This window comes from Microcebus murinus, chromosome 21, assembly GCF_040939455.1.
Source record: "Microcebus murinus isolate Inina chromosome 21, M.murinus_Inina_mat1.0, whole genome shotgun sequence".
NCBI lineage: Eukaryota > Metazoa > Chordata > Mammalia > Primates > Cheirogaleidae > Microcebus > Microcebus murinus.
Window position 1 is genome coordinate 36,922,281 of NC_134124.1, and position 21,027 is coordinate 36,943,307.

The 21,027-nt window shown below is 53.9% G+C and overlaps 1 long non-coding RNA gene across 1 annotated transcript; it reads right to left on the minus strand.

The window, feature by feature from the left end:
- Positions 1–8,770: 8,770 nt before the first annotated feature.
- On the minus strand, positions 8,771–13,601 carry LOC105864515 (uncharacterized). The gene is made up of 3 exons (XR_012913940.1): positions 13,500–13,601; positions 10,526–10,617; positions 8,771–8,929 (listed from the first exon to the last, which is right to left on the minus strand). It is a non-coding gene; the product is annotated as an uncharacterized LOC105864515 (long non-coding RNA).
- Between the last annotated feature and the right edge of the window lie 7,426 nt (positions 13,602–21,027).

The following is a 21,027-nucleotide window of genomic DNA, read 5'->3' on the forward strand; positions in this document are numbered from 1 at the left end:
TTAAAATCAGAGCAGAAACAACAGAAAAAGTTACCGTTTGCAAAATTTAAGTTCTCCTCCTCCAAATCTTCCCGCTACCTTTTTTGTAATCAGAAAAATTGACAGCAATGATGCAAGATTTCACAAGGATGACCTTCTGAACAAATTTGTTATTACCTTGAACAAAGGGGAATACTCATACTACTTCTCACTGAATCAAATAGAATATGGCCTTCAAAAGTGTTCAGTGAATTGAAGCAATATAAAAGAAAGCAATAGACTAAAATACAGTCAGTTCTCCCCTCACCTCTTTCTCCTGGTTGGCACAAGAAGGATTCATAACTAGAAACTTCAGAATCCAGGACAATGCAATTCAGTTTCCCCTTTTGTCTTCTGCTCTGGAAACTGCAAAAAGTCAACTAACAAAACAAGACAGGTTTGTCTGATCCTTCAACATCCATCTGTTCTGAAGAAAGAACTGAAAGGCAATAGAATACCAATCTGGAACATTCTACCTCCTTACCAAAATGATCCATTGAGACCTTGAAGTAAAAATGAGCCAGGAACATAGGTCAGCCAACCTAATGAGGAGCTTGCAAGTTCAGAAGAGCTCAGAAGGAAAAAAGCTTCCAGAGAATTGGAACTATGGGTCCCTAGACATGAAGTTACTTCACAAAACATTTCAAATGTATTTGAATCTCCCATACTTGGATTGTAATGTGTGATGACATAAAAAAAAACAAACAAAGAAACGAATAAACAAACAAACAAAAAAACCAAAATAGGCATTGCTGAAGGGGTGAGAGCCAGGGATGATGTTTTTTTTTTTTTTTTTTTTTTTTTTTACGACAGAGTCTCACTGTGTTCCCCGGCCTAGAGTGCCATGACATTAGCCTAGCTCACAGCAACCTCAAACTCCTGGGCTCAAGCGATCCTCCTGCCTCAGCCTCCTGAGTAGCTGGGACTACAGGCATGTGCCACTACGCCCAGCTAATATTTTCTATACATTTTTAGTTGTCCAGCTAATTTCTTTCTTTTTCTTTTTTTCAGTAGAGATGGGGTCTCGCTCTTGCTCTGGCTGGTCTAGGACTCCTGAGCTCAAATGATCTACCTGCCTTGGCCTCCCAGAGTGCTAGGATTACAGGTGTGAGCCACCGCGCCCGACCTAGGGATGGATTATAAGAACAATAGCACTGAGTGACAGCTCACTAGGCTGCTAAGCATACATTTAATCTACACTGGGGAACAAGGGGACCTGGTGTGGGTGGAGGGGCCCTCTTCTCTCCAGGGCTGCAGGCCGCGCTGCAGCTCACAATACTGTGCTCGGATGCCTCTCCCACCCAGAGCTGTGAGTCCTCACCTGGCCAACCTCCACTCCCTGTTGTCAAGATCCGGGCAGCTCAGGGTCTTCTTGCTCTCCATTCTAAAGGCAAGAAGACATGTGAAAGCGACTCTCAGGTACTCTGAAATTTGCAGGACATCCTCATGGACTCTCGCACCCTGCTGTTACACATGTCAGGGATTCTTCATCCCGTCTGTCTGAAACTCTGTCCCCGGTGACCAACTCCCGGTGCCCTCCCTCTGCCACCCCCAGCCTCTCATCACCATCCAGCCGCTCTACTTCTATGAGGTCAGCTGTGCAGACTCAACAAGTGACATCACGCTGCATTTGCCCATCTGAGGTGACGGAAACGTGAATTAGCTTTATGTCACCATTCAACACGGTGCGCATATACCTAAACTTCACACTGTACCGCAGATGTGCGTACATCTATGACTTGTCTGTTAAAAATAATGTCAGCAAGACCGTATGAAATAACATAAGGTGCAGAAAGTGTGGCTGGACGGCCCCACATACCTGCCCTTGCCACTTCAGCTGTCCTGAGTCTCTGGCACCACCTTGTTCAGCTGTGTTCATCTGCAGATCTTTCTGGCCAGCAGGAAGCAACAGACTCTCAAGAGGAAGTTGCCGAGTCTCCTAGCAAGCCCCTTCCGGCCCTGGCCCATTTTCGCAGAAGAGGTCGAGGTCTTCTCATGTGGCTGCACAGCCTCAAGAGAGGTGTCTCCTCCCTCTTCTTCCTCATCCCTGCTGCTGCTGTAGGTGGACAAGGAAGCCACAGGACTCTGCTGGGGGACACCGGGATTCAACCACCAGCTGCCTAGAGGACTCACGGGCACTATGCCTTTCCTGGTCAGCTCCAGTGTCTTCTGCTCCTGGACCCAAACATTCTTCATCAGTTCAGGGAGGGTGGGCCTCAACTTGGCATCAACGGTGAAGAACTTCCTCAAAAGTGCTCTCAATTTTTGAGAGAAGAAACTAGGTGTCTTATACCTTCCCTGGGTGATGTTCCTTTTCAGTTCCTTCAAGTTGTCACCAGCAAATGGAACACACCCAGCTATCATATTGTACAGGACAACGCCCAAACTCCAGATGTCCACCTCCGGTCCTACATATTTCTTATGCAGGAATATTTCTGGGGCACTAAAAGCAGGAGTTCCGCCAAATTTGTATAGGTAATCCTCTGCACTGAAAGTCACGGCGAGGCTGAAGTCGGCTAGTTTAACATTCCGGTGCTCATCCAGTAGGATGTTGGCGGGCTTTAGGTCGCGGTGGACGATGTGCTTTGCATGGCAGTGTTGCACCGCGGACAGCAGCTGGCGGAATATGGGACGGGCCTCCTCCTCGCGCAGGCGCTGGTGCCTCCTTATATGCACAGAAAGGTCCCCGCCACTGGCATACTCCGTCACCAAGCACAGGGTGTCTTTACCCTCGATGACATACAGAAGCTTGAGGATATTCGGGTGATTTAGGACCCTCATGGCTTCGACCTCCACGTGGAGGCTTTCCAGGCTGCGTTGAGTCTTCTTGGACGTAATTTTCAGGGCCACCCTGGTCTCAGTGGGAGTGTATATGGCCAGCATCACCTGGCCGTGCCTGCCGGAGCCAATTCTCCTGAGGAGCCTATAATTGTCTAACTCCTCTATGGGTAGACTGGAGGCCAAGGCCTGCGCCATGGTCTCCTCTTCACTAAGTCTGCACTAACTGTGCTTACTAACTAATGAATGCTCCCAACTATACTAACTGGGTTAAAGGTACTAATAGTACTAATTAACTATGTGACCTACACTAATGATATTAATAAATAATGCTAAATATGCATGGAATACAATATTCACTACACTAATGCTGCTAACAAAAAAGACTATAGTATGATAACAAAACTAACTAACAATACTAACTATAGTATGGTAACAAAATAACAAACTACTAACTATGCTACGTTAACACAACTAACCAACAATGCTAACTATACTAACTACACTGACAATTCTCACTAACGGAGAAAAAGCAATATCACTACAGTCACACACCACAGGTCACCAAAAGCAGCTTCCTGGGCAACAAGGACCGAAACCCTAGGCCCAGCCAGGGCTTATATAGGTGCAGGGAATTTGGGAACAATGGCTCTTTATGAGGTCAGAGCAAGAAATGGGCCAATCCTGGCTGGGTAAAACCTACTGTGGTTTCTTCATTTTTTGGTCACAAGAACATTTTCCACTTTAAAGAAAACAAGTGTTTTTTGTTTACATGGTTATAGACATTGATATTTAGTTTATTAGAAATTTAAACCTGTACAATGCTTCAGGAACCTTTCCATTTACAGTTTGAAAATCTGTAATAACTTTAGGCTTTTAAAGACCTCATCATGTGTATCCTTGAAATATTCCATTTCTTTTTCTTGAAATTCTGACTGGTGTCAGGGGAATGCTGCAACATGGCTGACATCATGATCCTCCTTTAAGTGACACTCCTAGGGCAGTAAGAATCATGTAAGGGCCGGCCCTGCATCTCAGGCCCCAGCCAGCCCGGCCCAGAATGAGGGAGAAAAAGTGGCAGACACCCCAGCCCAATGCTGGGCTGCAGGGCGAGCAGGGCTGACTTGGGACGGCTCCGACCCGGGCACAGTGGGAGGTTCCATGAAGGCACGGACTGGAAACCATCCTGGTTCCTGTGCTGGCCTCTGTGGCCTGGACTTGAATGAGCACTGTTGAGCAGGGCCTGGGGAGCTCCGCACACCTGGAACCTGGGTGCCAGGGTGGAGTCCCTTCCACAGCCACACCAGCGTGTCGGCGCTGTGCCGGCCCTCGGTTTCTCTTGGTCCAGAGGGATGAGATCACAGCCTTCCTGGGGCAGCATTAGGGACGAAATAGGGCTGTAGGACCGACAACCGAGGGCCCTGAGGTCGGGCCCAGCACTGAGTGTGCCACAGGATGCCTCTCCTGGACCCGACAGCAGCCCACGGTGCAGCCTCAGCTCCACCGCGCTGGTCTCCTGGCCTTGCAGCTGTCAGGCTCTGGCTCGCAGGACAGCCCTTGACTGTCTACTGAGGACACTCCGGCCGCCTCTCACTTGCTCCACGCAGGCAGGGCAAGGCCCGTCACCCTCATTTCAGGAGAGGAGGCTTAGAGGGGAGCAGCCTCCACCCCCATAGGCGGACAGGCAGGAACAGCAGAGGAGGACTCTGGACCCGGGGTCTTCTGCTCTGAACGCTGCGTCCTTTCTGATGTGTGTAGGTGGTGCTGAGAACAGTCATGACCCAGCTCAGGAAATCCAAGCCCTTCTGGCGGCCACTCAAAGCCGTAGGGGCCAGGACCCTGGTATGAATCCCGGGTTGGGTTCCTGACAACCTCTGCTCCTCCGGACCGGTGCCTGCTGTGAGCTGAACGCGCAGCAGACCCGAGATGTCCACAGGTCAAAGACTCTCTGTAAGTCCATTTCACTTTCCAATCCTGGCAAACTTACCCAGAGCAGCATCGAAGCCTGGCTCCACGGTGAGAACATCACGTGCTGGGAAATCGGAGACGGCCTGCTGGAACTGCAGCTGGCAGCTCAGAAGGGACTCTGGGTGCAAGGTCTTGATGACTTCCCTCTGGGCTGGGGAGCACTCACCTAGAGAGGGGGAGGGAGTCAGAGGGTGTGACCAGGCCTGCTGGCCACCACGCCCAGGCCAAGGAGACCCCAAACCCCAGAATGAGAGCAATCCAAGAAGGCCACCTGTGCCCACGTGCCTTCCATGCAGGGGCCCAGGGCTGCCCAGAGCTTGGAGATGGAGCCACAGCTGATAAAAGCCAAGGACAAATTACAGGTCAAAGACTGTCAAAGACAGAGGAGGGGGCATTCGGAATCGTGGGGAGTTTCAGATCAGAATTTCAGCGTTTGTTCTAGAGTGCGCATCCAGGGGCACGGCAGACAGGCCAGGCCCACTAATGCGTGTCTCCTGTCCCTGCCGGCAGGGGACGAAGGCACACTGACTCTGCACACCAGGAGGGCACCGGTTCTCCACTAACACACCGAGTGTCACTGGCCAACAGCAGAGTGCTGTCCCCTGGCACTGATGCAGGAAAGGAGAGGTTACCGGGAAACAAAAAGGCTGCCCCACGCATCAGAACGAGAAGAGTGGTATTTAACTCTACAAGGTGTGCAAGTGGTTTTAGAAAAACAGCCTGTATTGGCTTATTTACTTCTGGCAGCTGCTGTCCAGGGCTGTCAGGGGCAGGGGATGGGGTTGAATGTGCTATGCACGACTTGGGAGAGCAATTATAAAAATCAAAATCGGTGACTAGTCTGCTAAGTCATTAGTTTCTGGGATTAATGGTGGTAAATTGTGGCTTTCTTTGCTCTGGTGCCCTAGGGCTGAAATTGCATTTCTAGTTCCGAAAGTCAATTCCGGGAGCTGGGGTCTTTTATGATGATTCCTCTCCCTGGTTGGGCTTGTGGAGGACTCAGATTTCTAAAAGGCTGAAAGACGTGGAACAGGTGGGTTATTAAATGCTCTCGCTGGAGTTGGTGCGAGTTTGAACCGGAAAAGCTGATAGAACCCCCTAAGAAGGGCAGGAGAAGCCACCTCCCTGCTCCCTGGAGCCTCCCAGGTTCTCTAAAGACCACACGAGCCCCTCATTGTGTACCTCGCAGGGTAGAGCTTCCGTCTCCCACAGCGACAATCACTTTGGAGCCTGTGGCCTCCTGGAAGCTGGTCTGGATGGGTGGACCTGACGGGCCACGATCCTCTAAGGGACACCCACCGCTATCTGGGGAGGCAGCCAAGGCAGCTGACTGAGCGCCCACTGTGTGCTGGGGCACAATGCCACCCATTTCACAGGTGAGAACAATGAGGCTCCGAGCCCAAATGCCTTGGTGGAACCTGGCAGAACTGGGTTCTAGTGTCGGTGGGTCAGACTTCGCTGCCCGGTATTCTCACACTGAGTGAGCTGCTTCTCCCAGCAGCAGACCAGGGAGATGAATTCATTCATTGGGCTCGGCGGGCTACGGATTTTGGCTTCTGCAACAGCCACGATTTCTTCTTTGTTTGTGAATTTAGTTAATTAACCTTGCAGCAAAGAAAGAAGGATCCATTTTGCTTTACTGTCACTTGATCAGAATGTGTCCACATGAGCAAAATGTGAACTCACACAGCCCAGGTAGTGAGGGCCCCCAGGAGCCAGCCTGCCCAGATTTCCCGGCGGGTCGCCCGTGTAAGGCTGGTGGTGGGCCTCTCTCCCCTCCCTAGATCAAAAAGAAAAGGCTCACAAGACCAGACCTGCCAAGGACAACTTCCAGGCCCCCCTGAGAACAACCACACCTGGATATCCACCTGGATATGAAAGTGTCGGTTCCTGGATTCCACAAATATTGCCAGCCCCTCCTATTTCTCAATAAAGGTCACAGTGGAAAATCCCCAGCTCTTCCCGCCAAAAGTCCCCAGCCACTTCAAATAATATAAAAAGTCTTCACCCCCTTCAAACAGGCGTGACGTCTCGGGCCCCATTTTCCTGGGACCCGTGAACCTCGCCTGGGAGCACTCAATAAAGTCCCATAGTGTGGCCACTCTCTCTCTGTCTGTCTGCTTCTTTTGCCGCTGAAACCCTTACTCCCAGGCCTGCCCCAGACGTCCCGGCTGCAGGCCTCCCCGTGTCCCCTCTGCCGCACCCCCAGTCTCCTCTGCAGAGCCCAGTGGCGCCTGCCCTTCAGGCCCAAGGCCATCTCCTCCAGCTGGAAGGCTGCTGCCCCCTCACAGCAGGCACCAGCACTCCCTGCCATCCACAGGTCTGTTTTCACCAGGATGTGAACTCCTGGAGAGCAGGGTGGGGGTCTCCCTGCTCCCAGCGCCCCCACAGCTCCCAGGGTTGCGGCCGACACAAAGCCTCCCTGGGCCTCCCTCACCTCCGAACTGCCCCAGGGCTCCTGCTGCCAAAGCACCGCCTCCTCCCTTGGGTTACCGCCGTCCCTCCCCAGGACTGACGGGAGGCTGCACCCCACTGCCTGCCCAGCCCTGCCTCTCAAGTCCCGGGGTGTCCTTTCTCCTCCTGAACGCCAGCTGCCGTCTTCTTGCAGCTCCTCCTCCCCCTCCAAGCAGTGGCCCAAGGCCTCCCCCCTCTCCTGCCCTGCACAAGCCTGGGTGCTCCGCCCACGCCCAGGGCTCCAAAGGCCATCTCTGGGCGGGAGGCTCCACCCCATGTCCCACCCTGCCCCTGCCCAGTGGGCCCCCAGCCTCACCTGTAGAGGCCACAGCCACCTCTAACTCCCCGGGCCAGACTCCTCACCTCCTTCCCCCATGGGCCCCCACCTCTGGGCTCCCCGCCGCAGTGAAGGACCACCATCAGCCTGGCACGCCAGCCCTCCCTCCCCTCAGGCCCCACTGCCCGATGGTCACCTGCCCCACCCAGTGTTCCTAGCCAGGTCCTGTCCTCAGTCTGCTCGCTGGTTCCCCTGCAGTGACCCCCTTTCTCTCGAGCTCCACCTGACGTGGAGCAACCTTTCCAAACACACCCCTCATCTACATCGCTCCTTAAAAATAAAATCCAGGAAGTCTAGCATGGGCTTCAACCTCTTTACTGTGAGATGGCAACAGGGGCAGACAATGTCTACTGAGCATTTGCCATGTGTGAAGTACCATTCTAAGTACTTTGCACATGTTATTAATAACTCATTTAATCTTCACAATGCTACTATCTCCATTTTACAGGCAAGGTAATGGAGGCACAGAGAGGTTAATTAACTTGCCAAAGGTCACACAGCCTCATGGTGGCCAAGCTGGAATTGGGCTTATTAGACAGCCTGGCTCCAGAGCCCACACTCTTAGCCTGCACGAAACTGCCCGGAATCCAGTGCATTTCACGATCTGATCACAAAGCCAGACCCCGCTTCCCCAAACCCTCTGTTCCAGCCCTCCAGCCCCCACCCGAGGCTCTGCCCCTGAACCTCACACACCTGCCCGGGCTGTCCCCTCCCTACTCACTCTCAGGCCCGGGACAGCACAGCTTTAACGTCACAGTCACAGGGTGCATCTGTCTGCTCCCCAGAACCCACCATGCTCCCGGCGCAGGGCTGGCCCAGAGCGGGGCTCCCAACCTGGTGACGATGTCCATGGCCAGGCATGGCGGCAGCGCACCGGCACCCGGACAGGAAGCTGTGGTGCCCATCCCAGCTCTGTGACCCTAGGCCAATCATGGATCTCACTGGGCCTCAGTTTCCCCATCCATAAGACAAGGTACTTGAAATCAATGATCTCCAAAGATCTTCGCCTCTGTCGGCCAGATGATGCTGTGGATTTTTATCTATCTAAGACCTTTGCCCGAGTTATTCTTACATAAATTCCTACCTCCAATTTCTCAGCTGGAAGGTGGATATATTCACTTTAACACCTGAGAGGGAGGAGATATTACCTCACTGCTGTTGTTTTTATTGCTCCCCAAATGGGGAAAACATGGTCCTACCTTTACGCCAACAATGATGGTTTGGTTGGTCCCAAAAGGCTCTTGTGCAGTCACTTCAATTGTGGGCGTCCCCATCACAGACCCTGACACCAGGAAGCCCTTCTCATCAATGTGCACGACAGGAACCTGCTCGGGCCCATCCAGGACACGGTAGCTCAGAGAGGCCGCACCATCCCTACAGAAAGTAAAACAAACTTGTTTTCACAGACGGAGGTGGCGAGGAGCCCGGGTACGAGGCCAGAAGACCCAGCATCTGAGGTTCCCCGTGGCCCCTCCCTCTGCGAGAAGAAAGCCCAGTCTTGGCCCCGCCGTGCCTCAGCCACGTGCCGTCAGCTCTCTGCAGCCTGCTCAGTCCCCCAGGGAAAAGTCATTTGGAAACCACCAGTCCCAGGGCAGCGTGGCTTCTCATGCTTGGGACACAAGCACCTGGTGCAAGTGCCCAGCAGGGAAGGAGCGACCAAGAGGGGGAGTTTCTTTCCTCAGCCACGTGGCACCTTTGTTGTCAAAGACTTGTTTTCTGTGTACTGAATGGAGGCAGCCGGGGGCACCAGAGAGAGGACGGGGTTTGAGTGGACAGAAGCCAAGGCCCGGCCCAACGCTCTGTGCCAAGGGCAGTGTGCACATCATGTTCCTCTCTGGGACTGGGTGTCCTCAGGTGTGAAAAGGAAGCTCATTAGGATACGAATAAGCCACTTGCTAAGGGAGGGTTTGTAAACCACTGCTGCTGTGCTTGGGCGGGAGACAAATCACACGGTATGTTAACATCCTTTTACATATGCACAGATATTATGAAGAAACACGGGGAGGAAAGGCCTCCAGCTCCCCGGCCTGGCCCCCTCACCTCCCCCTCTGGCCAAGCCCCACACGCCCTCTCCGGACAGTTCCAAGCAAGTGGCCTTGCCCCTGCCTCGACTCTCTCCCCCACCAACCCTCTGCTTCCCGAGGAGCCGCTTCCGTCCTCCTAGACCCGGCTGCTCGTCGGCATCGCGCCGCCCCTAAATCCTCACGGGCAGCGCCCTTCTCTGGGCTCTGGCTTAAACACCGCACCTCGCTCTCTCGCAGCGCTTCTCACGCTCTCCTCCTGCAGGCGCCCGTGTATTCACCTCTGTGTTCCCGGAGCCTGGCACTTAGACTTTGGGTTGAATGACCGCGGTGTGTGTGTCACGTAATGTGTAAGTGCTCCTGTGGCCTCCACAGCCCTCCACTACGCAACTGCCATTCAAATGCAAGTCACCCTTTCGAAAGGCATGGCCTCTGAACCAACTCTAGGAATTACGTTTGCAGAGGAGCCTTAACACAGCGCTTCCCAAACGGAAGCAGCCCCATCGCCCCGGGCTGCTGTCGGAGCGGCTTCTCCCTGGGCAGCCATGGGGGGTGGGGGGCAGAGACCTGCATTTCCAGCCTCCTGGTGATGCTGACACTGCTGGTTCATGGACTACACTTTCGGTGGCAAAAGCTGAAAGCACAGGGGCGGCATTTGAAAAATTTAACACTTCCAAGTCAGTACTTTTGGCCATTTTCAATACTGAATTTCAGAAGCTGACATGAAAACATTTCTAGGCCACAGGGAGGAAAGACACCCATGGGCTGGGGGACTGTGGAGGAGCAGAGGAGTCCGCAGCGAAGAGGAGGACACAGAGGCCAGCCCTCTCCAAGGGCATCCCCAGCGATTCCCGTGAAGCCCCACGGCTCCTGACAGCTGCGGCACGTGCGCCGCTGGACGAAAGCACAGCGTCACAGCCTTGCTGAACTCGAGAGCTGAGCCATGCACCTGTTTGTCTGGAGCTTCATAAATGAGTTGGGTGCCATTAAGATTTGTTCTGCTTCTATTCCGGGGTTGAGCAGTAGCAGCTTGTCAAATACCTGGAAAAGAAGGCAGTTTTATTTTCTGAGTGCACTGCAGGCACGTCTAGGCCAGGTGTTTGCTTCTCCCCTAGCAGCCAGAGCCGGGGGAGCAGAGATGAGGAAGGGAGCCTCCTCACCTGCCAGGTGGCTGGCGACATGAGGGGAAGGGCTGACCTTCCCAAGAGGCCACCGGAGTGATGAGAAAGGCAGGCAGGCTCACGTCTGCACTGCGACAGGAGCTGCTCCACGGAGCCTCACGCGGGCCTCCCCTCCATTCCCAGTTAGAGAGAACCTCACCTGGCAGGACGCACCTGTGCACGGGGCAGCATGCAGAACTCCAGCGCCCAAGGCCTCACCCAGGGGTCGCTCTGCCAGGACTGAGCCTGGGGAAGGCTGCACCCACACTCTCCTTTCTCTCATGGGGATACCCTGCTCCTCACTGCCACCATCTCAGAACTACCCCTCCCACAGCCTTGGCCCTACCTGGTTCCCTGTCTAGGGAACCCGGGTTCCCACTCTTGCAGGATCCACACGGACCACACGCACGGGTGTGTCAGTGACCTCAGTGCTGCAGATGTTAAACCTTTAACAAGAGACCTGAGCCCAGCGCTCCCAGGTGCTCTGAGGCCCTCTCTGACTCCTGGAGTCCATGGTGGCAGCACTTACCTGGGAACTTCAGACCCCTTCTCTGAGAGGCTCCTGATGAGCTCGTCCCCTACAAGAGCTTAGCCCTTGTCTAAGCTCCTAGGGCTGCTGGCTTCTGTGGCCTCCCAGCCTGGCTCAGGGGCAGGTGTGTGCTGGGCAGATAAAGCTTCTGGTAAGTCCAGGAGGACTCGCCTAAGGGCCTGAGTCCTGGGCCAGTGTCTAATGTCATCCAAACTGATCAGTGATTTTCTAAGAGGAAACCAGCCTGTCTCCCCTCCCTCCCAACACCTCTGTGTTCTGATTATCTATAGCAGGCTGGATTTCTTCATCTGCAAAATAGGCCTAAGCCTAATAATCATGGCCAGGTGCCATGGCTCATGCCTGTAGTGCTTTGGGAGCCCAAGGCGGGACGATCACATGAGACCAGGAATTTTAGACCAGTCTGGACAATATGATGAAACCCAGTCTCTACAAAAAAATTAAAAATTAGGTGGGCATGGTGGTGCATGCCTGTAGTCCCAGCTACTTGGGACTACTTGAGGCTGGAGGATTGCTGAAGCCCAGGAGTTTGAGGTTGCAGCAAGCTATGACGATATCACTGCAGCAAGCTATGACGATATCACTGCAGCAAGCTAGGATGATGCCACTGCACTCTAACCCAGGCAACAGAGCCAGACCCTGCCTCTGAAAACAAAACAACTAATAATCCTTGCCAGGCCTGTTTCAAAGAGTTGTGGGATTTGTGAGACATAATGCAAGGGGTAGCACTTCCTGAACAGTGAATGAGAAACAGCCTCTGGGAGCCAGCGTGTGTTCCGGCGTCAGGTGAGGCAGGGTGGGTGCAGATACCACCTTCTGCCAGCGTGTGACTTCGAGACTGAAGCAGCCTCCCTTGCTTTGACTCAGATGCACTCACTGCACAGCAAACACATCCACAATAGGTTTCCTTCTATTTTTCTTAAAACATGTATTCTTTGTCCTCCCTCTTTAGATGGAGGCAAAGTTATGAGCTATTTCCCACTTTCCTGTTAACTATCAGCAAACCCAGAGTGCAAGCACCATGGCAAATGGCAACTGACGGTGGACATGGCAGTCAGGGAGGCGGCAGGGTGCAGTGGGGCCTATGACAAATGGAGGGCGCGGCTCTAAAGAAAGTGGAGGCTGCTTCTCCTCTCCCGCTGATCTCGCCATGGGGTAAGCGCCGTATCTCCAGGACTAGCTGCCTATTAGGCAGATAGAATCTTCCTATTTTTAAGTGTTGGCAACAAATAAAAGTTGTTTCAAAGGCCTGAGTGAGCCAAATAAAACTTATCTGTGGGCCAGATGCAGCTTCTCTAGTACCTGATATATTCAAACTCAATCTGCTGTCAGGTAGGGAAACCGAGGCAGACAGCTGCACAGTGACCCAACTGAGGTCACAGAATTTGGAAGTTGCAAAGCCCTGTCTTTGTTTCTACGGTATGCTCCAGAATTTACTTTGTGTTATTTTTAACCAGGAAGAACGTGTGTTTGCGTGCACACAGGCATGGAGGCATGTGTGCACGCATCTCTGTGTGTCCGTGTTTGTGAGTGCACCTGTGGGCAGGGTGAGGGGTTTGGCAAACGGGTGTTTCATTCTTTGAAAATATACTTCTTTGGCCCTCATTGGACATGTGGTTGAGTTGGAAATAGTTTATTCCTTCTTGGAGAGGACTTGAAACTGTTTCTGTGCTCGGCATTTAGGGGCATGCTTTTAGTCTTTCTTTGCAGCTTAGCAGGACCCAGGGCTCACAGAGTCTCAGATTAAGTGCTCTGTGGATGTCTGTTAAATAAACACATAATTAAATTAATGGTCCAGATTAGACATAATGAGCTCCAGCCTCTCTCTACCATGAAGGTACACCCCAGACCCCGAGCTCAGAATTGTTTACTATTTTTGGAACACATCAAGTTATATCTGGGGCCTCTAAGATTTTGCATATGCCACTCCTTCCACCTAGCCTGTCTGTCAACCCCTCCAGTCCTGAGACGTCACTCCTCTGGGATCCTTTGCTCAGGTCAGCCCCACCTCTGGGCTCCTGCAGCACCTTCTCCACCCCGATGCCCACCACACTGCGATGAGTTTGTCTGTCACCCTCAGCAGAGTGAAGGCTCCTTAGGGCCAGATCTCCCAGCACCCAGACCTGGCCCAGTCCTGGGGTGGCCCCAGGGAGGGCCACTGGGCTGCTGGCACTCGTTCTCCTGCTCCCACACGGCCTCTGTGCACCGGCCCTTACCTGGATCTGGATCTTGTCAGACAGCTCCTTGGCAAGGCCATGCAGTGGCCCAGCCGTGGGGCTCAGCCCCTTGACCACCAGTCCAGTCAGGCCTTAAGTTGTACTGTGATGGCAGCAGGAACGACACCTGGGAAAGACATCAAATGTGATTATAGGGAAAATGCCTGGGACGACTGCATCCCCCAAAAGGCAGAGCTGGACGGCAGCCCCAGACTCTCCCACCTCGGGTGCTTATATGGGGTCCTGGGGTAATCGGATCTGCTGAGGCAAAGCCGAATGGCGCGTGTGGACAGTGGGGCTCGTGTTTCACGGGGACAGAGCTTCGCTTGGGGAAGAGGAACAAGCGTTCTGGAGAGGGATGGTGGTGAGGATAGATACAATGTGAATGGACTAAGGCCCTGAAGTGTACACCTGAACATGGTTATGACGGTGGCTTTTATGTTCTGTGTCTTGTACTACAATAAAAACAGTGTGTGCTGGACGCCCACTGTGAGGGGCGGAGAGCCACATGACGCCGGACGACACCAGCGAGGACTGCGTGCCAGGCACCGCCCTGCGCACTCTGCACGCACACACGGCGTTCGTCCCCACAGCCCCGTGGGGGGCGCTCTCACTGCGCCGTGTCACAGGCGCCTCCTCTGCCCAGCTCCACGTCCTGCAGGCTGACTCCCACAGCGCCCTCCCTCCCGCTCCCTTGCGCCCTGCTGGGTCTTCCCGCCAAGGAGGCGCCCGCAGGAGGCGAGCAGGGCGGAGGAGACAGAGGCTGGTGTCTATCCCCCGCTCCTGCCTGCTGGCCTGGGCGTGGGGGCAGCTGTGCTCCTCCGCCTGCGCATGGCCCTGTGGGGTCTCGGAGCCGTGCTGCTCTCGGGGCTCCGTTGTCCCCCAGACACGCGCTGCCCCTTAGTGAGGAGGAGCACGCCCCGCCGCCCCGTTCCCAGTCCCTAGGCGCTGCACCAGCCCTGCCTGTTTTCCTCAGCTCACACACACCTCTCTAACTGTCCCTACGTTAAACTCCCTTTGAGTCTTCCTCAGTTTCCCCAGAACCCCTGTAGCTCAGCTCTCTGCCCATGTGCATAGGGAAAGTCCACTAGTGTGTGCCCCAGCTTCTAGGGGCTCCTGCATATGCCAGGGACTTGGGCAGGTGTCAGTGGAGCTCTGGCAGATGCCTCCCCTGGTCTCAGCCTTCCTGTCCCAGTCCCTGCACCTGTATCCAGGTCATGCTGCGGAGGGACCTGAGCTCAAAATGTCCCTGGCACCCCTTCATGCACACCTGTCCAGCCCTGACCATCTGTGAACCCCTTCCAGGGTGGGTCTCATCCAGCCTTCAAAAGTTAGGAGGTGGCATTTTCCATCTTAATAGGCCTCGGGGATCAGCCACCGCTGGTCAGGGAAGATTACAAGCCCAACGGAAGCTCCTGCAGAGCTGCGGGGCATGGGCGCAGCGTCCAGGATCTCCCACTGCCTCTGCGTGCGGCTGTCATAAAGGAAAACCGCAGCCAGCAGCTTTGGCATCGGAGCTGTGACGGGACACAGCAGAGCCACCGAGTCAGAAAGGAGTTAGGATTAAAATGTGCAGCTGTGTCCACCAACTCCAGCAGAATTCTGAGCCAGGAAAGACTAAGCAACAGCGACTGAGCCACAGCCATACTGACGGAGCAGCAGGACACACTGGGCCGCAGAGTTTGCAAAGCTCTTTCCCAGTGATTGTCGCATTCTATCCCCCACATCTTACATGCAGGTGCTATTCTTATCCTTGGTTTACAGATGGGGAAACGGAGGCTCCACAAGTCACCCAGACTGCGCGACGCCAGTGAGAGGCGGCTGACACTGAGCCCCGGTGTTCGGATCTCTAAAATGGGCACAGCGCTGCTGGGCTTTCCAGAGCTTTGTGAGGACAGAATGGTACCTGGAGGTGTGCAAGCCCCTGAGTGTGGTGCCAGGCACTCGGTAGGCACCCAGCCGGAGCAGCTCCCTGTCCCTTTCCCGCTCCTTTGTGCTGCCCAATTTCCCATCTCTACCCGAGTCACGCGCTCTACGCAGGTTTCTTGCTCTTATGTGCCGCTGCCCCTGCGGGCTGTCCAGTGCGCACTTCCCACTCCGTCCAGAACGAGAACACAGCAGGAAGCGGACAGGCTATTCATCTCAGCCTGGACCCCCTAAAATGCAAGGGACCATTTTGGGCCACAGGTTCACCTCCGACTGGGATGCAACGGACTATTCCAGTCACTCAGCCCAGCACCGAACCACCAGACTGGAGTAGCAATGCTCACCTGTGCCATGCCCTGCTATGACAGGGCAGCCACAGAGTGTGAACGGGCCCGTCAGTGGTATACAACAGGCTTTCTGACCACCTCGTCCCACTCGCCTCCCTCCCTCACCCCACCTGTCCACCCTTCCCTCCCTCCCTCTACCCATCCATCACTCCATCTATCCCTCTACCCACCTACCCACCCGTGCATCCTTCCCCTCCATCCACTCGGCCAGCCACGACCAAGACTCCCTGTGCGCTGGGCGCTGTTCCAATGCAATGGGGTACAGCGGTGAGCAAGACAGAAAAGAATCCCTGCCCCTGTGGAGCTCACGAGCACAGGGAGCAGACGAGTGACACACAAGTCACCACATCAACAAGGCGATGCCAGGCGGCCATCGGGGAAGGAAGCGAAAGGGGATGTGACTGGGTGGGGACTGTGCATGGCAGGGAACAGTTCTCTGTCTTAGAAGACGAGGACACGGGCCCGTCCACGCTACATCCCTTCCTCCTCCCCCACACTCCCAATTTTTTATGAGCTATGTTATTATTTATACAGCATCCGGGTTTAAAAACTCCCGTTCTGTTCTTAACTGCACTTCCCATTGGTTCCATATTTACATGGATTAAACGTTCAGCCTCCACCCTTGACCACAGCTTCTCCCTCCCTGGATTATTCAGTGCGATTCACCTGCCCACTGAGTGCATTTCACTTGTAGGGAGACTTTGCAAGAAGGGACCATGGGTGCCCTGTTCCCTCAGTCATCTGTCTGCGAGACAGACAGACAAATACCTGCCACATTTATGCGGGAACCACATCCAGGCTGTGTGTGCCATTCTCAGGGGACACCTCCTCCCTGCCCCCACTGGCCACCTGCACTGATCGCTGGCACTGCACGGGCAGGGCGAGGCCACCCTGACCCACCTGCTGTGCAGACCAAGTGCTCTTGGTGCCTCGATGCCTGAAGGTGTCTTGGCATTGAGGATTTTGAGCAAACGCGTCCAGAATGAGTGAGCTGTTCGACGGCTGATTCCGTTCTCCTTTCGTCTGTCCTGATGTCGCTGGATGCATCTTCTGTGTGACTGTCAGCGCCCGCCTTCAGCAACACTGCTTGTGCTCACGCGGCCGCTGTGTCCTCCTCTGAGCCACTGGGCGTCCTTCCCTTGCTTTTACCAACCCGCTCCGCTTTCAGCCGCACCCACAGTGGGTGAGTCTTTCCTTTTTGACCTTCTTTTTGTCCATTTCCGCAGTACATATTCTATTCCTCACTGTTCCTAATTCGTTTAGTAGCTCCTTGACAATACGGCTTTGATCCTCAATGTTTTCCTTAGGTCTCCAATCTCCTTGTTCATCTCATCTTGATTTTTTTAATCTTCTGAATTTTGGGCTCTTCACTTGGAGTTCTTATTAAGTTGCTCTAGAGCAGGAAACAATTATGAGGAAATTTCATTATGTTCTTTAAGGTTTCATTTGTCAAGATGGGATTCTTTCTTTTCTAACATCATCTTACAAATATTTTTAGAGAGAAAGACTGAAAAAGAGCTTTAAGTTGATCCATAGCACATTGTCAACATGCAGCCATTTTCAACCTACAAAAACAGCAATTTTATGTTTCACCCCTATTATGAACATTCAATGAAACAACTTATTCTTCGAATAAGTTATCAGCATCATGATACTTTACCCCTAAAGACTTTAGCACACACCTCCGAAGAAGAACATTGTCCTGTGTAACTGCAAGTCCATATTGGGTTCTTTGTTCGTGCGTGATTCAAAATCTGTTTGTAAGTAAATGCAAAAGCAAGTGGTGTAAATAAACACAAACTACACACTGGGAGAAGACATTTGCAAACACACGTCACCAAGAAAGAATGTACATCAAGATGACATAAAGACATCTATTGGATTACAGTAAAATTAAGGAATCTTATTCCTCAAAACACCATCAATACAGTGAAAAGACAACGGAGAGAGTGGGAGAAAGTATTCACATTACACAAGGCTCACAAAGGACCTGTCTAATATATATATATATTTAAAAACCACCTACAGCTAGCTCAGAAACAAAAAGACAACCCGATAAAAAGTGAGCAGTGGTCCCCCTTATCTGTAGTCTCACTTTCCTCAGTTACCTGAGGTCAGCTATGGTGGGAAAATAGTAAATGGAAAATTCCAGAAATAAACAATTCCTAAGTTTTAAGTTGGCACCATCCTAAGTATCGTCACAAAATTTCTTACCACCCTGCTCGTCCCACACGGGATGTGGGTCACCCCTCTGTGCAGCATCTCTGTGCCACCACCATGTCACCTGCCCACTAGTCACTCGGCGGCTGGGTTCTCCCATCAGCTGCGGTGGCATCGCAGCGCCAGTGTTCCAGGAACCTTGCTTTGCTTGATAACGTTGTTATAACTGTTCTGTTTTATTATTGGTCATTGTTAATTTTGCTATGCCTAATCTGTGAACTAAACTTTATCACAGGTGTGCACGTGTAGGGCAACACATAGTGTACACACACACAGTGTACACACACACAGTGTACACATACACGGTGTATACATACATAGTGTATGTAGGGTTTGGTGCCATCGCAGTTTCAGGCATCTACTGGGGTCTTGGGACACTTCCCCCGAGGGTAAGGGGGACCTCGGTAAAGACATTTCACAAAAGAGAAAAGTCCAACAGCTGGGAGACCTATGACAAGATGTCCACGTCCTCAGTCACTAGGAAAGCACACGTGAAATGACAGCCGCCAGGAGTCAGCGCCCCACACCCACCAGCGTGGCTAAAGTTAACAAGACCGAGGACACCAAGTGCGCACAGATGGGGGATCAACAGGGACTCTCATTCCTCATTGGAGGGAACGCAAAGAGCTCTTGGGAAAACTGTTTCTTTGAAAGCTGAACACTTGCATCTCCCTGGCAAGTCTACGCCTGGGCACAGACCAGAGGGACGCGCGTGCACAGGAGGCAGGGGACGGGGCACAGACCAGAGGGGCGTGTGTGCACAGGAGGCAGGGGACGGGGCACAGACCAGAGGGACGCGCGTGCACAGGAGGCAGGGGACGGGGCACAGACTAGAGGGCCACGCATGCACAGGAGGCAGGGGACGGGGCACAGACCAGAGGGGCGTGTGTGCACAGGAGGCAGGGGATGGGGCACAGACCAGAGGGGCGTGTGTGCACAGGAGGCAGGGGACGGGGCACAGACTAGAGGGCCGCGCATGCACAGGAGGCAGGGGACGGGGCACAGACCAGAGGGACGCATGCACAGGATGCAGGGGACGCTGGAGGGCAGTGAAATGAGCCAGCCACAACCACACGGACGAACGTGGGTCTCGCAGGGGTGTGTGGAAGAAGCCAGACACGGAGGACTAAACTCTGTCTGACTCCCTATAGATGCCGTACGGAGCCCAGTCAAGGCAGTGGTTGTGTGGGGGCGTCACTGACTGGGAGGGCACGGGGACTTTGCATTCTGGGACTTTAAATCTTCATCTCAGCGGGAGATACTTAGACACGTTCACATCCACAAGCGCGTATGAATGGGAAACTCAACAAGCGTGCAGCAGGATGTGTGCCTTTTATTATACACACGCCACACCTTAATTAAGTTTGAAAATCATAGGCAAAACTTTAAAAAAACATCTTTTGTACGCATTATGTAATAAAGCAAACAAAAACAGAAGCAGGGCAGGTCACACACAAGGCCCAGAGGCGGCCACCGGCGGGTGAGGAGGGGGGCGTGGGGAGATGCAGCTCGCCGACACTGTCCCAGCGCCCGGCGTGGGCGGGGAGTGCACACCTGGGGGTGCATTTGTGTGCTGTCGTAATAAATAATAGGGCCGGCATGGACCAAGGGTTATGAGGACTCCACCCTGTACCCGAGGTCCTGGGTGGGCGTGTGGGTGGGGGAACGTGGGGGAATGTGGGCCCCAAAGCAGCCTCCCCAGCTCCTGGCACGGCTCGCGTCCTCGCTAACCACAGCTTGGCTCGACCCTAGCCTATTAGCCCAGCACCACCTGAGCTTACCGGAGGGGGCGTACATCCCAAATCAGTTTCCAAAATAATTCAGCTTTAAAATTCGGGTTTTATAAGTGGGTCGTGGTGCAGAACGTGGCAAGGACTGGGCGGGTGGGTGGCCAGATGGATGCAGCAGAACGATGAGTGGCTGGACACTACGTAGCACCTCGGCGTGGGACAGCCACTCAAGGCTTGATCAAATAGGGCAGGCTGGAGAGTGACGCGGGGGTGGGTGGGTCACATCCTCTCCACCTGACTACCTGGAGCAGACTCTGGTGCTTCCGTTGCTGCAGGGAAAAGTGGCAACTCCAAAGGGCACGCAGGGCCACAAGTGTCTTCTCCATCCCAGAACCCAGAGCTGCTCTCAGACCCTAACCTCACTGTTCACCACTCCACACCTCTGCACACACTGTTCCCTCCACCCATCCCTGTCCACCTGGTGAACTCCTATTTATCTGTAAGAACCTACACTCAGGAACCCACCCAGGCACACCTGCTTTCATCTCCCCAGAGCCAAAGCCCCTCACACACACAGCTGCCTTAGTCCCCCGCCCGTGCTTTCTTGCATGGATCCACTGACATGTCTGTTTCCCAGACCAGCTTGTGCCTGACCCACAGCCAGGGCTGGCTCAATGGCTTTGAGCAAGGGAACAAACGAAGGATTCGGAAGTGAAGCGGGTGGCTGAGCTCCCTCCACAGTCAGCCAGTCTGCTGGTGCCAGACAGCCCCACCCGCTCCGCCCTCTCTCCTGCTCCCTGCCCCTCTCCCAGGCTGCCTGCACGAACCCCACCTGGTTTCCACCTGGCTTTCTGTCCACCTCCGGGAGGCTGAGCCCTCACTGCCCTGCCCGTGGAGTGCCCGGGGGCTGCCCTAGGACGGGGAGGCCACATCTCAAGTCAGGCAGGGCAGTGGGGTCTGATCCGACCAGAGGCCGGCTCACAGTCAGTGGGGTGGGCAAAAGGCACCCAGGCCAACGACCGAAGGAGGCAGCAAGTGAACCAGCCACAGGCAGCAGCTTCCGAGGCCGGAGTGACGACTCCAGTACCCACCACCCTCCAGCTGCTTGGTGTCCTCAGTGCTGTTTGTCATCAGAGGGAGGGCTGTCGTCTCTTTGACTGAGCCCAGACCATGCAGCTGGCTCATGTTAAGGGGTTTCATACTAGCAGCCCTGCCCTTGGAGATGGAGGCACTTGGCAAAGTCCTTAGCTCTTGGGTCAGTTTCCTCATCTGTGAAATGGGTCGATGCCTGCCCCACAGGCATGC